General features: G+C 47.8%; 1 protein-coding gene across 3 annotated transcripts in view; it reads right to left on the bottom strand.

The window, feature by feature from the left end:
* The window catches only part of PKNOX2 (PBX/knotted 1 homeobox 2), a 362,331-nt gene extending 346,518 nt beyond the window's left edge, over positions 1-15,813 (bottom strand). For all 3 annotated transcript variants that reach the window (XM_063139402.1, XM_063139403.1, XM_063139401.1), the window contains exon 1: positions 15,787-15,813. The gene's annotated coding sequence lies outside the window, so the exon portion shown is untranslated. The remainder of the gene's footprint in view (positions 1-15,786) is intronic.
* Between the last annotated feature and the right edge of the window lie 515 nt (positions 15,814-16,328).

Consider the following 16,328-nt stretch of genomic DNA (forward strand, 5'->3'; position numbering starts at 1 on the left):
GTTACATGGGTTTAGTGAGCCTCGTGTGGCGCAGAGTGGTAAAGCACCAGTTTCTGCAGCTGAAACTCTCCCCACGGCCTGAGTTCGATCCCAGCGGAAGCTGGTTTCAGGCAGCCGGCTCGGGTTGACTCAGCCTTCCATCCTCCCGAGGTTGGTAAAATGAGCGCCCAGTTAGCTGGGGGAAAGGTAATAGCAGCTGGGGAAGGCAACAGCAAACCACCCCGCTATAAGGCCTGCCAAGAAAACGTCAATGAAAGCTGGCGTCCCTCCAAGAGGCAGTAATGACTCAGTGCTTGCACGAGAGGTTCCTTTCCTTTCCTTTCCTTTCCTACATGGGTTATTGTATCTCCCTGAATTTACAATGATAATTTCCTTAGATTTGGTTATTTGCCAAGTTGAAGTTGCTTGGTTGTTGATGATTTTTAAAATTTCAAGCTTACTAAAATACATATGTCCCTAAAAGACTTTTAAATAATGTTATTTGCTAACTTATGATGTTGTAGTATTTTCAGTTAAATTTGCAACTGTTTAAAATTGCTTCATCTATCAACACATTTTTCTTTCAGTCTGGAGCCAGGTCACCAGTCCGACACTCCCCTTTACCCAACTGAAAAAAAGCAAAATTTTGCTGTTGAAGGGCTTTGCTGGCTGGGGATAATGGGAGTTGTACTCCAATACATATGCAAGGCACCAGGTTGGAGAAGTCTGACCTCAGTCCTGAGAAGGAGAATGGACTATTGTGATATTTCCATTGTGGGTCATAGGGAAGCAGGAGTGGATAACACATAATTCTGCTAGGAAGGTGCACTGGGAGCAGGGAATTTGTTTCCCATAAGAATGAAGAGACTCTCTGGCAGACTGTCAGGAGCCAGATACTTCTGGAAAACAAGGAATAGGACAGGGGTGCCTATTTGAAAATCTGGCCCTTTGGGGGCTGACAGATTGTCGCTTTTTCATGTTAAAGGAATTCATTGTTCAAACTACTTTGGGATTTTTATCTCTGTTCCAGAAATGCAATCTCTGGATTTTGTAAGCCTGTGTGATCAGCTTTAGGGAAGGACATACAGGGGAAAAAAGTCTTAAATGACGTGCCAAGAGTAAGCACTGGACAGGAGGAGGAGGAGGAGGAGGAGGAGGAGGAGGAGGAGGAGGAGGAGGAGGAGGAGGAGGAGGAGGAGGAGAAGAAGAAGAAGAAGAAGAAGAAGAAGAAGAAGAAGAAGAAGAAGAAGAAGAAGAAGAAGAAGAAGAATTATTATTGTCTAGGAGACCAAGAGCGTGTTGTGGCATCTTAAAGACCAACAGACTTACTGTGGCATAAACCTTCATGGACAACTTCAGATGCATACCAGAGTGATCAAAAATTGGCTATAAAATGTAAAATGTGAAAAGAAAAACTCTGTCTTAGATGCATCAACAAAGCTATTCTTGAAATCTGATGTGTTGACAGAAGGGTGACAGAATGAAAGTAAACGTACTTCGAATTATGGTTGTTGCAGACCTCCACAAAAGAATCAAATGAGTTTGGATTGTTGAGAATCCTGCTCATGGATTCCACAGCAGATCAGCTTTCCCGCATTGGATGGATTCTGCAGACTTGTCGACTGTTTTTTAAACCTTTAGCAATTTTGTGCAAATTCCATCGTGGAAAAATATGTAATTTTTTTTTTAAAAAAAACCTGACCAAATATGCACATTTCCCGCACAGGCTAAAGCATGAAATGCACATTTTTGTGGGAATTTGTGCTTTTGGGGGGGATTTGCACAATTTTGTACATGCACAAATTCAGAAACTAAAAAAATCTGATTCCAGCAGTGAGCAGATGATGGGATGAAAGGTACCTGACACTCCGTAAAACACAAACAGAACAGATCTTGCACAATTCGTACATCCCTACTTAGAATACTTGGGGTCTTCTTCATGCTACTATAGCCCTCAGTAGGAATGTACAAGAATTTAGTTTCGGTTCACAAATCAAGCAAAACTGTCTAATTTGCAATCCCAAACATGAGCAGGAACACTTTTTTCAAGAAATGTTTGCAGATACACGAACTTTGCAATTGGTATGAAAAATGCATCTTTTTTTTAAAAAAAGTGTACTTTGAAATGCATATTTAAAAACACACAAGCAACTAATTTTCAGAATTTTGTCAATTGGGGAAGTGGACACCTTGAAAACTATGCATAGAAATGTACCCTTTTCCTGTTCTAACGAGTTGAAAAACAGGTCGAAAACAGGATTCAGCCAAAATGAGTTTTGAAGTAATTTTCAGAGGATTTCGCTGAGCTCAGGAATGGTTGGTTCCCCCATCCCTAGCCCTGAGCAGGATAAATCAGGGGTCTGGATTCCACAGAGTCTTCTCCTGGACCTCAAGCAAAAATGAATAGAAGCCTCTTTCTGTTCTGAGCATAGGAAGGTCTGGAACTAAGGGGGCAGGGGAAACATTGGGGTTGGGCCCAGAAAATATGGCCCTGTGCCCCTTACATACATAACTCTGCCCTGACTAGGGATAATGCCTGAATCTTGCTACACCCAATTTTGGATATCAAAACTCTTCTCCATAACATCACCACTGCACAAGATTCTGCTGTCAATACAAGGGATACAATAGTTATTTTCCAATTCACTTGCATTTCTTCAACAAAAATGAAAAGAAAAGAAAGAAAACGCTAGGGGATCAACCCACAATTCCACCCCAAGATTTGAAACCCAAACTGACTCCGCCAACCCTCGTTGGAGACAGCTGCCTTCCTCCACATTCCAGCCAAAAATAATAACAGAAGAGCGCAGTTTGGAGGAGAGTTAATCTAATCTTCATTGCTTCAGTTTTAAAATATCCTGCTTGGTTTAGGGTTTCTTGTTACACGGAGGGATGTGTTTTTAGTGAGATAGGTCTTCGCATAAAGGTCCTTCATGGAAGCCTCATGTAACCAGAAACCAAGGAAAGCCAGCTCAACGCTCACACACAGACAGACAGACACAGTCGTCTTCACAAGGCAACACTTTGCAAGCAAACTCTGCTGAAGATGAACTTGCCACAGCAGTAATTATGTTAATGCCGCTGCATTTTTATTAAACTATTTATAAATTGTGTTTCATTGTAGAAACCTGTGAAACGAGTTTACGCTCCCCAGTTTTCCCCTGCAGAAACTTTTCTTCTGTGTTTTTTTTTAATATAGATATCTACATACCTGTGTAATTATAATTTTTTTAAGAGTCTCTCACTCTTGCATTTTAAGGCATCGAGCCAAGATTTTTCTAGTTGCTGTTCTGTTATGGAATAAGATGAACTTTTACTCTTTGAGAGAAAGGACTTAGGAGACATTTCTTGGATGAGAAATAATGTTATAAGCACCAACACCACAATCAGATGGCGTTAAATATATTACTGCTCATCCCCCGTGCAAAGGTTAAGACGGAGACCCTGATATACTTTATTATTCATTTAAAAACCACTTTCTTGTCTTAAAAATAGTGCTGTCTTGTTTCAACAAGAAAAAAGAACACTTGAGAAATCAAGTGGGGGAGGGGAAACCTAGTATTTTTCAGAGTTCGTGAGAATTTTTTTAGACATTTTGGGCCCTGGGGCTTACCCTAACAAATGGCAGAGCAGTTGCTGGCCAATAGTGGCTATTCTTTTATGAGGGCTGCCATTTTGTTTTTACCCACAATGTCTCTGGCATTACTCCTAAAAGAAGCAACACTTCCAAAGCATTTGTTGGGAGACATAGTAGCCTACTGGTATGCTGACTTGGAGGTCAATAGCCACAAGTAGCAGTGGACCAGTTTGTTACCAAAACAATATACGTGCATGCGTGAACACTCCACCCCACTTCTTGTTATGGTAACTCCCCTTTAGGGGCTGACATGTTTAAGAATGTCTCCTGGCCCAAGAGAAAACACAAATCCACAAAATAAAATATGGGGGTGGGTAGAAGGGATATATCAGAGCACTCAAATCCAGCAAAGATGACAAGTAAATACAAAATAATCAAATCGATTACCCACTCCAAAGTACACAACCAAGAACGTTCCACCACATATCTCAGAGGATGGATTGACAAGAAGGGCCTGAAATGTCTACCTCAAATTAGCAGCCCAGAAATGGCATCCAGTCAACATTTCCATCCCATATCCTCTAAATGCAACAGAGTCATTCGTGTGCAACGAACATCCTTGCAATAGCAGCTCGGATTGAGTTCACCAGACTCTGCAGTGGGTGTTTTGGGAGCTCCCATGCCTCACTGAAAGACCCAGGGCAGGGCTGGGGAATGTCTTTCAGCCTCAGAGTCGAATTCAGTTTCGGAATAGCTGCAGAGCTGATGGAGGGTGAAGTGGAGGCGGGGCCAAATGTGCAAAAAAACAAAGAATACCAGCATATTGTAGTTTAAAGCTCTTACTGCCAGTATCTAAGCTTTAGGAGAGGCATTTAAGCCTTTTAGAATGGGGAAAAACTGCCCAAAGCCAGGAAACCATTTAATGATCAGTAGTTGGGAGAAAGTATGTGGGGCCCATCTGGGAAATCCAGAAAGCCAAATTAGAACCTCAAACCAGCTAGTTTTCAACCCCGGGCCTGAGGCTAACCACCCTTGATCTGGCACGAGCACATACATTTTCACATAAATGATTCCCAAAATTTATTTCTGTGGTGTCCTGTTGCTGTCCTAATTCAGAAACTAAGAACGTTGAAATTTACACTAGCAAAGGTATTTGACCTATCGGAGCATAGAAGCCTGATTTCAACCACGCGGATAACAAAACTGGATCAGATGCAGCAGTATCCAAAGCACATGCTGAACATGGTAGGCGGCATAAACTGCTAGACCACGAGCAGCACAGGAACAGTTTGAGCATAGAGGGACACCACACTGCTAATGAAATTTAAAGAGAAGATGCTGCATGCGAAGCAGGACTTTGGTGAGGACTCGATGGGTAGGTCAATAGGCTGCCACAACATATCGATCCTTCTACGTTGTCTGTATCCAATAAAGGCATCGCCCATAAAAGTGGCCATGCTATATAGAACACCATCCCCTGTGCACTGCTGTTTCATAATTCTCATCCATTTCTGTGAGGTTTATCCAGATCTGTCATATAAGCTGGTCGTTCAAGAACATCCCCCCACCCAAATGAGCTCCTCTGAAATCAACCCAAGCTGCACAGCAATTTGCACTGAGAATAGTACACTCCAGTCCCTAATATGCTGTAGTTCTTTCTCCATTACCAGCTGTTGCTACAGGAAGAGAAAGGCAGGACAACAGTCCTCCTTTAGCCCCATTATTCCTGCACAGGGCAACATTAAACACACATGTATCTTCACTACTCAGTGTCTGCAACGTCACGCCCGTGCAAGAGAAATCACAGGACACCTTGAAGAAGATGCATCATCAAAAGCATCTCCAGAAAACACAGTAGCCGCCTTTTCAATGGCGTTGTTCAACTACAACTCATCCATTCTTAAATGTGTCATTACATTTCTATACCGCCCAATAGCCAAAGCCCTCTGGACGTTTCACAAAAATTAAAACCGTAAAATACGACACAATCGAAAGTTTAGAATAAAACCAGAGTAAAAAACAGCAGCAATGTAAAGCTCCAAAAAGTCATAATAGGCTTAAAAATCAAATCAAATAAAAAGACAGAAGGACTAAAAAGCCTGGGAAAATAAGATCTTCACCTGGTGCCGGAAAGGCCACAATGTAGATGACAGGTGAGCCTCTCTGAGAAGGCCATTCCACATCCAGGTGTCACCACCGAAAAGACCCTCTCCTTTGTGATTGTAGGTGCATTTATGAATTCAGCCTAAGATAGTCCGGAAGGATTAGTGTGCCATACCTAATGCTTCAGCCAAACTTGCTTCTCCTTTGAAACGATGCTCTAAAAATCCATCTCTACTTGCTGATTCAAGCCACCAAGGTTGAACCAACTGGACAAAAAGCCTCCTTTTAGTTTAACTATGTGCTGTGTGAAGAAGTCCTTCCTTTTATTTATTTACAATATTTATATACCGCTCCCCATTGAAAATTTTATTTGTCCTGAATCTCCCACCAATCAGCTTCATGGGATGACCCCGGGTTCTAGTATTATGAGAGCAGGAGAAGAAATGTCTCCCTACCCACATTCTCCACACCGTGCGTAACTCTGTACACTTCTATAATACCTCCCCTTCGCCTCCTGTTTGTCCAAGCTAAATAATCCCATCTGTTTTAACCTTCCCTCATAGGAGAGATGCTCCAGCCCCTTTATCACTTTAGTTGCCCTTTTCTGCACCTTGTCAAACTCTACAATGTCCTCTCTTTTTTTTAATGCAAACTGTATACACTATTCTAAGTGTGGTCACACTACAGAAGACCAAGAGCTCCACCAGACGAGCATTTTATTGCACGCTCGTTACTGGGCACTCATGGATTTTTGCGGGTCCCTCTCATTATGTCATCTGCCTCCCACCCCTTCTAGCCTTCTTCGCGCCACAAAAAAAACACCCCAGTAAGTCTGACTTATTTTAAAAGACGGAAGTTGCCGCTATCTCCTGCTGTGTGCAGGAGAAGCAGCGGGATCAAAACGGCCCAGTGAATGGGCCACATACAAGTTGTTTACTTCCTCTTTCAAAAGAGGAAGTAATGAGGGACAAACACACGGGAGGGGAAACGACGGTAAGCAAACCCGATTTCCCCCTGGGTGACGACGCTCCAAGGCAGAAAGGAAATGGAATGGAGTGGTCTGGGAAAGGGCACATCTGGCACCTTGCACGAGAGCACTCCGTGCTGCAAAATTTTGGATTAAGCTAATCGAGAAACATCACTTCATTCTCTTGAGGGCAGCAGGATAGTCGAAAGCCAGAGCACCATATTTCATAGAATCATAGAATAGTATAGTTGGAAGGGGCCTATAAGGCCATCGAGTCCAACCCCTTGCTCAGAGCTAATCCAGTGGCTGATTTCCCCAAAGCTAAAGCTGCCCAGATGCCCTTCCCTACTAACCCCAGGCATGTGGAGGGTGGCTGCAAATACAGGTTCCTGGCTGAGCTCCAATACCCAAGACAGCTCAGCAGCAGAAGCCTGCAGGGCTGCGGCCCTACATGCAAGAAGGAAGCAGCATTCTGTATACATGAGTGGGGAACAGGGGGATTAAGGTCCCTCTACTTTTGAAGAGAACAGCAGCCCTGATAAAGCTGTGGCGTAACCAGAAGAAGAGAAAGGGAGGACCAGAACACAAAGGGATTCTGGGAAAGAAAACAACTGAAAATAATACATTCCCTGCCTGGAATTGCTCAAACCGGGCTTCTAAAATGTATCTTTTTAATCATTTAAGAAGCAAACAAGTATGAAACCGATGCGCAGAATGCTTCTTATCGCCCTCTAGTGGCTATTTCCTATAGAAGAGCCAGAAAGGCAGCGTTGGCATTGCAGTTGCAAATGGACCACACTGTTCTGGTTTCATGCACGTTTGGAACGTGTATCGCAGACCAGCAGCTCCCCTGGGTGTTCACGGCCTCTGGCTTTCTTTTTGCTCTGTGGGGACGCAGAGTGTGTTTTAGGTGCATATTACACATGCCCACACACACACAAGCACACCCTGTGTGCATCAACTGAAGACACTTTATGCCTTCAGTGTACGCTCTAGCTCAAGGGCTGTTGAACCTCTTTCAGCCAGAGGACGGGAATCAGTTTCGCAGAAGCTCTCAGGGTCTGCATTGGAGTGGTGGATAGTGTCAAAGACAAAAGTGGTTGGGCCAAAAATACTAGCGAATTTTGCTGCAAGAAATTAAGTCTTAGGAAAGGCAGTACGGTGTAATGGTTAGAGTGTTGGACTGGGACTCTGGAGATCTGCGTTTCAGTGACCTGGCCATGAAGTTTGCTGTGTGCCTGGGACAGTCACTAACTCTCAGTGTAACCTACCTCACAGGGTTGTTAGGAGGTTAAAAGGAGAGGAGAAAGATCATGTGAACCACCTTGGGTTTCTTGCAAGAAGAAAAATGTTGGGATATAAATGTAAGAAATGCAATCAATAAATAAAATGTGGAAGTTTTAAGTGTTTCGAATGAGGGTAAAACATGCAAATGCTAAAAAACACCAAATGTTCGATGGCTGACAGAACGGGAATGGAGACTGCCGGGGGGGACGAGAGTGTCAGATTGGGACCCCCAAGAAAGCTAGGTGTGGTCAAACTGCTCTAGTCTATGAAAAATTGTGTTCGTTTTTAAATGAGCAGAATTGCTCTGGTGAGCAGTTCTTAAAGTCTTTAATCCGCCCCTTTCTTACCTTTGCATGACACCCAAACCTCGTTAAGGTTCATTAAGAGCTCTCTCTTTTCTTCCTTCCTTCCAGGCAGGGGAGAAATTAAAGGAAGAAAGAGAGGGCAGGGCCAAATACATAGGTGTTAGGGCGTGCACAAGGCTGGGATGTATGAACCACAAAAAACCTTCTGCATTTCCCCCATACATCTAAGGATGGAGTCCATGAAGCCTCAACACCTTGGCTGAGAGGGAAAAACGAAACAAAACAGAGGCCATAGCTAGACCTAAGGTTTATCCCTGGATCGTCCAGGGGTCAGACCTGTTCATCTAGGTGACACACAGGGGATCCAGTGCTCAAGCAGGGGCGAACCCTGGATGATTCCAGGATAAACCTTAGGTCTAGCTGTGGCCAGAGTTTAGCTTACACACTCTCCTAATAGTGGACTATGCTTCCATCATGCTATTTCATCATGGTCCTGCATGCAAAAGTTCCCAGGTTCAATCCTTTGGGGGTTTTCTGACAGAAGTCCTACAGTTCCCAGCATTCCCCAGCCAGAATGCTGGGAGCTGTCGGATTTGTTAGATATCCATGTTGCTGTCTAAACTTGCACTCTGAAAGGAGCAGAATTGCACGCTAAGGGCAATATCGGAACACCCAGAGGGCTGGGTTCCGTCTCCCAAGCCTAGCTTTCTGCACCCTTGTTATAATCCAATGCTGGATTCTATCCGTCTCCCACCAGATAGACACGCCAGAAGTTCACTTCCAAAATAACTCTGCAAATCGCACTGAAGTTATGTCAGTCACCAACTCCTATCGCAATTTATTCCGATTACAACTAGGGGTGCCTGTGTGAGCACACAGGCATAGTTAGCATATTTGGCACGGACTGCAATGTTGTGGCTGGGGGAGGGAGGGAAGAAAGGAAGGAAGGAAGGATATCACAGACGTATTTCAACATGCTATCTAAAGTGGCTGCCTAAAGAATATTTCTCCTAGAGTTATTATGCTCACACAAGAGACAAACACAGTTTTTAAAACATGCTGGTTGGACACAAGCTTTTAAGGTAAGTTAACAGCTACCCAGGAAGCTGAAGTTAAAGTTGTATTTCAACCTTCCTGCCGTTTGTGGCTCCTGTTAACACATGCATTCTATCCCAAGTGGTGTTTTTAGTCCTTCACCCACCATTTTTAGGTGTCTCTTTAGTCCCAGTAAAAAGCCACAAAGGTACCATTAGGGGGGAAAAATCCAAAATCCATATTGGCGTAATAGTTTTATGATCACCAAAGAGGTAGCATATGAACTGAGGATAACAGATCAGTCAGTCTTCTAGCCACTATGCTACAACATTTTTAATGTTATTTTTAAGTATTATCTTATTTGAACCCCCCAGAGAGCTTTGGCAATGGGGCGGTATACAAATATATTTATTTATTTATTTATTACATTTTATTTATTTATTACATTTATATACTGCCCCATAGCCGAAGCTCTCTGGGCGGTTTACAAAAGTTAAAAACAGTGAACATTAAAAAGTATACAAAATTTAAAACCATCAAAAACATAAACAATATAAAAACAACGGTATCCATTTAAAAACAACAGTTCTGGGGTCCGTTAAAAAACAAACTTAGCACTGTTAAATGCTGTTAAATGCCTGAGAGAAGAGGAAAGGTCTTGACTGGTGCCGAAAAGATAACAATGTTGGCACCAGGTGAGCCTCATCGGGGAGATCATTCCATAATTGGGGGGGCCACCACTGAAAAGGCCCTTTCCCTTGTTGCCATCCTCCAAGCTTCCCTTGGAGTAGACATTCGGAGGAGGACCTCAGATGATGAGTGCAGTGTACAGGTAGGTTCATGTCGGGAGAGGCGTTCCATCAGGTATTGTGGTCCCAAACCGTGTAGGGCTTTATAGGTTAAAACCAGCACCTTGAATTGGGCTCGGAAGCATAGAGGCAGCCAATGCAAGCGGGCCTGTTTGCATAGCCAAGGTCATAAGCGGTGCCTGGGGAAGCTGGGATCCAAAAGAAGGGAGTGATAACATGTCTTTTGGAGGGAACTTAGGAAGTCTTGAAAAGGGGACTAGAAGGAGGATGGAAAAGCCGCCTCTGGAATGGAACCATGTGTGCTACTTCAGATGGGCTTTATTGAATGAAAAAAATGAATTGCACAGTAAAGACCCTTGTCCTTCACTCCTTTATAAAATCCCATTTCAAAGACAATGGGATTTTATAAAGGAGTGAAGGACAAGGGTCTTTACTGTGCAATTCATTTTTTTATTCCTTTACTATTTTGATTTTTTTTTTAAAAAAAAAAGAGAAATTATTAATAAAGGAGTCCTAATAAAATTTTATGTAATAAGGTAAATAAATAATCTATTTAAAATAGCATAATTATGCAGCAGGGATGCTGTCATACTGGTAGAAGTGGTGGCCCAACCTATCTCACAGGAAACGAATGGCCAGTAGGGAAAACTACTTCCTTGCTTACATTTTTAAGTCTGTTAAGATGGAATCCTGTACATATTTAGACAGGAAAAAGTCCTACAACTCCCAGCAGGAAGGGGGTTGCAGGACTTTTTTTCCTGTCTAAACATGCATAGGATTGTGCTTTTAGGGGATTTTTGTTATTATTATTATTATTATTATTATTATTATTATTATTATTAATTTATATAGCACCATTTTTGTTCGACACTGCTCTGGTATTTCTCAATGTGATTGATTAAAGAATAAATTGTGCATGCTACCTTGAGCTCCTTCCAGGAGAGGCAATGCAATAATAAATAATATTCAGTACTACACCATCCCAAAAGTCTATCCACCTCCAGGACAGCTGGATACTCATACTGCTACCCATTGTCTGCTATGAACTGAACACAAACCTTTGCACCTCCCAGTATTAGTTTCACAACTCTTTGGCACCCTGGAGTTCATTCTACCAGTTCTGTTGGAAGTCATGGTGCCGCTGTTGGACGGGGAGCCGTTAAGAGAAACGGACAGCAGTACCTTTATAAGGGAAACTTGCTACAGAGGTTCAAGTCCTAACCACCAGAAGACTGACTCCTCAGAGCCAAACAACACATTAGATGCAAGTAGTGTGGAAGAAAACCTCGACAGACACCTCTTTGGCTTCAGAAGGAGTTGCTCAAAAGTTAAGACCGAGGATGCCTTGGTGACAGGAGACTTTAGTGTTGCTACTGCTCAAATTACTCTACAGGATGCCTTGTACATCAGTGGGATGGGGCGCTGCAATAATTAATATCCTAAGGCCTTAATGGACTTCAAAGAGTAATCATGTCTTCTCCACATATTTATTTCCAAGACCAACACACAAATGGCAAAAGAGCCAGTGTGATGGAATAGTGGATTTGTTAGACATGGGGAGACCCTGGTTCAGATCTCCTCTCAGCCTACCGGGTGACCCTTGGGCCAGTCACTATCTCTGTGCCTTCCTCACTGGCCTTCCTCGCAGGGTTGTAGTGAGGATGGGAAAGGACTGTATACGCAAAGCCTCCATTTTGTGGAGGAAGGGCAGGATTAAGCAGCAACAACTGAAAGTAAGGAGGAATGCCAAGCCTTTGAAAAGAAAAGAGATCCTGGATAAGGAATCACCAAACTGAAGCGGTTCATTAGGTACGTTTTAATATATTTTAGTCACCACATTTAGGTTTGCCTTCCAGAGAAGCCTGGGTGTAAAGTGGCGTTAAAAAAAAAATCAGTGCAAAGTCTAGGAAGCTCAGTTTATTTTTGATCACTTTTGTGTGCTACTGGTTTAAAAAACAACAAAGAGTCTTGTGGCACCTTAAGGATGAACAATTTTATTACGGCATTCGCTTCCATGGACTACAGCCCACTTCATCAGATGTAAGATCAGGCTGAATTACAAATATATACATAAGCGGGGGAGGGGGAGGGGTTAGTGGTAGTTTAGCCCTGACATTCTCCACCCTCCACAACTCACTTGACTCCAGGTTTCCCTTTCTTTCCTCCTCAAGTCAATGTCTTTGCTCCTCAAGTCAATTTCAAATCAACAAAGCTAGCTCAGACTGAGGACTAGCCTAGGAAATGCTGTACAAGATTTTTTTTCATGGGGGGGGGGGAAGTAGCACTTTTCCAACCTGGGTGGGGAGAGAGGCAGAAAGAGAGCTGGGTGGTGGTCGGTGTTGCTTGTTTTATTACAACCCAACTTGCCCGGATATTCTGCTCAGCATCACTGGGAGAAAATATCCTGACATCCAATCCTGACATGTCGGCTCTAAGCTGAGTGCAAATGCTTCTGCGCCCTTTCTGTGCTACGATTTCAATGAAGTTGAGAGACCAGAGGGTTTTGGAGTTCATCAAGCGCAGCTTTTGGGCCCTTTGGAAGGGTAACCACCGTTTAAATGGTTATGACATGTGGTCAAAGCCACAGGCAGCCAGAGAAACAGGCAGCGTGGGGTGGGGGGAGAGAATGCCCAACAAAAACCCTCTCTCTCTCTCTCTCTCTCTTGGCACATCAAGAAAATGAAGGCACATCTCCATGAAAAAATGCCATCGTCAACCTAGGAGGTTAGCTCCAGAAGTTTTTGAAGTCGTGGCTCTTTTACAAGCCTCCATCAGGTCACTGCGCACCAGTGAGGTTTCAGAACCGGCTGCTACTTGCCTCCTCCCGCTCCAACCGCAGAACGTGCAAGACCTGTGTTCCTATTGTGCCTTTTTTGGGGTGGTGGGAGGCGGTGGGTTTGTTTGCTGGGGGGGGGGCGGTCAGAAGGAGAAAGGATCCAAGCCATAACAAACGCAAACCAAGACAAACACGCAGACGGGAAAGACTCAAGAAAAGCAAAGATCGCTGTCCCTGCTGGCACCCCGCCCTTCTTGGGAGTCAAGCACAGGGAGAGGTTGGGCAAAGCCAGGAGCTCGCTAGATCTGAATAATAATAATAATAATATAGTATGACTTGGCAAAGCATGTCAGGTCCGTCTAGAAGAACTGCCACGAGCGAGAAAAAAGAGATGTTGATGTTGTTGATGATGATAATAATAATAATTTCTTATTTGGCTAAAACAACTTTGCCCAACCCTCGATAACGGTAGCGAAGCAGCTGTCGCCAGCTACTTTAAGGTACGTGGCCTGATCCGAAGTTAGAAGCAAGTTTATTATTCCCAAGGATCGCACCGATTTTCTAACCGGTTTTCTGAAAGGTGGGGGAAAGGTTTAAAATCAGTTCGCCTGTGGGAAAACTTCTGTACAATTTATCATCATCATCATCATCATCATCATTTATTATTTCTGCAAAGGTGTTTGCTTGCTTCCTCTTTCCTTTTTAGCTTGCATTCAATCAGATTGTGTTTCTACGAAAAATTAAAAAAGCAAAAAGAAAAAGTGAGACTGGAAGCCAAGTCCGATTCCGGGCACCGAAACTCTCCCGAGTCCGCCTGCGCGTTTGTGGCACGGTCCGGCGCACGCCTACTCGGGAGCAAGTCCCACTGAGTTCCCCGGGCCTTCCTCCCGAGCAAGCGTAGCGTGGATCGCAGCCTCACAAGGCGAGCCCGCACCCAACTTCTCCATCCTTTGAAGGGCGGTGGGGGGGGGGGGAGAGATTAGGGCAGATTTTGCGGCGCGCGGGGGGCTGGGGAGTGAGGAGCTCAGAGCGCCGAGAGCAGCGGTTCTTGCTCCGGGCTCCGGCGGGCGCCTGGCAGGAGTTCCCCCGGCCGGGAGACGAAAACGCCCGGAGGGCAGAAGAGCCTGCCTTCTCTCGCGCGCGCGCTCGCCCAAACTTCGATCGCCGCGGCCGGAGGGGCCCCTCGCGTGGCCGCCGCCGCCGCGCACTTCGGTGGGGAGAGAAAGACGCTCTTACGCGCGCCCCGCACAGACAGACAGACACGCACACCCGGCGGGGAAAGCAACGCGCGTCCCTTTGTCTCCTCGGCCGAAAGAACAACGAACCAGCCTGCGCTCCTCCGCCTGCCGGGTCCCTCCTAATCCGGTCTCTGACTCGGGGCGCCCCGCCAGGCAGCAAAGCTACCAGTCCCCACCCCCGCAGCCCCAATCCCCACCTGCTCTCTCGCTCGCTGCCTCTCCTCCCCAGCCCGGCCCGGAGCTGCCGCGTCCCAGCTGGAAAGCGCCGCGCCTCGGCCGCCCCAGCCCGGAGGGAAGGCTTTCCGCGGCTGCTCCCAGCCCCAGCGGCTGCAGCTCCCTCGGCAGGCCGCCGTCAACCCCCGGCCAACGCCACGCAGAGACGCCGAGCGGGCGAGCGCCGCTGCGCTAGACAAGAAACGAAAGCGAGAGCCGGGCGGGCTCCGAAGGCCGGCGCCACCCCAGCGGCTCTCCGGCCGCGCAATCCTCGCCAGCCCAGCCACCCCCGAGGTAGGCCGCGAGTCCGCCGGCCCCGGAGCAGCGCCCGCCGGGTCCTGGTCGAAGCCCTCCCGCGCAACGGGGCCTCCCCCCCCCCCGGCCGCGCTCCCTCCGGAGCCAGCCTTCCGCCCGGCCGCGCCGAGACTCCAACGCGCCTCCGAGCAGTGCAAAGCCACCACTGCCGGCCGCTGGAGCCCTCCGACGCGCCGCTGCCGAGGCGGCTCTCTGGGTCGAAGCCAGCCGGCTTTTCCAGCCCGTCCCTCAGCGCCCCGCGCGGGTTGCGCGGCTGCCTTCGAGGCTGCGAGACGGAGATACGCGCGCGCGCGCCCACACACACGCCCGCCCGGAGCGGGGAGCTCCGAGCCCCTTCCGAGCCCCCGAAGACCAGGGGGCTCCCGCCGCCCCACACAAAGCCCCTCGTCTCCCCCTCTCCTCCTGCCCCCATTCGGCGGGCGCCCCCCCCCCCGCGTCGAAGCGAGCCCCCTCCCCCTCTTCCCCCTCAACTTCGCTCCTCCGACTCGCTTCCAAAACGCCACCGCGCCAGCCAGCCCGTCGCCACCACCTCGCCCTTCTCACCCCTTCCTATCCCCGCCCCCTTTCCTCATTCTCACCCCCCCCACCCCGGCCGCCGCCAAAAGACTCCCTGCGCCGGTCCTCCTCTCCTCACTCCGGTTTGGTCCACTTCGCCTCGAAGCCCAGCTGCTCTCGCGCCTCGGCCGCCGCCGCCGCCGCCTCCTTCCCGTCCTCCCAGAGCACCACACCTGCGGCGCAGCCCCGGCGAGCCCTTCGACCCGAAACAAGCCTCACGAACCCGGCGCCCTTTCCATCTCGACCCGACGGCCCCTTTTGTCCCCCCGCTCGTCCCCCCCGCGCCCACCCCCTCGCCGACTGCGGAGTCCTCCTTTCCCCCGCTTGCCGTCCAGGCTCAAAGCTCGGCTAAAGTCCCTGGCTAAGAGAGGAGGCGGAGGGAGACGCAGAAAGGGGGGGAGAGAGAGAGAAGGAGGTGGCACACACACCCCCCCCCGACGGCCCTGCACGGAAAGCCCCGCGCGCAACCCTTTCTTCCCCGCCGCTGCAAGCCCGGTGCCTGCCCAGCCGGCTGCTGCTGCAGCAGCAGCTACAACTGCTGCCTGTTCCTGCGAGCGCAGAGCCCGCTTTGCCCGCCCCTGCGAGTCTGCGACGCGCCGCGACTCGGCTCCCTGAATGACAGCTTACCTGCATGCCAATCTTCATCAGACTGACACCGGCCTGACAGCGCAGCCTATACTCACTGCCTGGCCCTGCCGCGCGTCAGCCCGGCCCCGCCCTCCGCGGTCACACCCCCTCGTGCCGCCCGCGCGCCGCCCCCGGCTCGGCCCCGAGCGCTGGTGTCCGCCAGACGGGAGGCGCGCGCCCAAGAGGCGGCCCCGCTTCCTCGGCCTGGCTCCCCCTAGCGGACGCGCTCTGCGTAGGGCGCCCCCGCCGCTTCCTACGGGAGTTGAAGTCGTCCAGGCTAGGAATGAGTAGGCTGGAAAGGGGCTTTGGGGGGCTGTTTCCGCAGAGTTTTAATAAAAAGACTGAGGTGTGACCCCACCACCACCACCACGCCCCCAAAACAGAGCAGTCCCTGACGTTAATAAAAGGAAGCACACCTTCACAGAGCAAAAATTTAAACTCAGGAATTCTCTTCCACAAGCCATAGTGAGGAACACCACTTGGGATGGCTTTAAAAGGCTACTGGACACATTAATGGCTCCTAGTCCTGACTGCTAAATGCT

Source organism: Elgaria multicarinata, chromosome 12 (assembly GCF_023053635.1).
Source record: "Elgaria multicarinata webbii isolate HBS135686 ecotype San Diego chromosome 12, rElgMul1.1.pri, whole genome shotgun sequence".
Taxonomy (NCBI): Eukaryota; Metazoa; Chordata; class Lepidosauria; order Squamata; family Anguidae; genus Elgaria; species Elgaria multicarinata.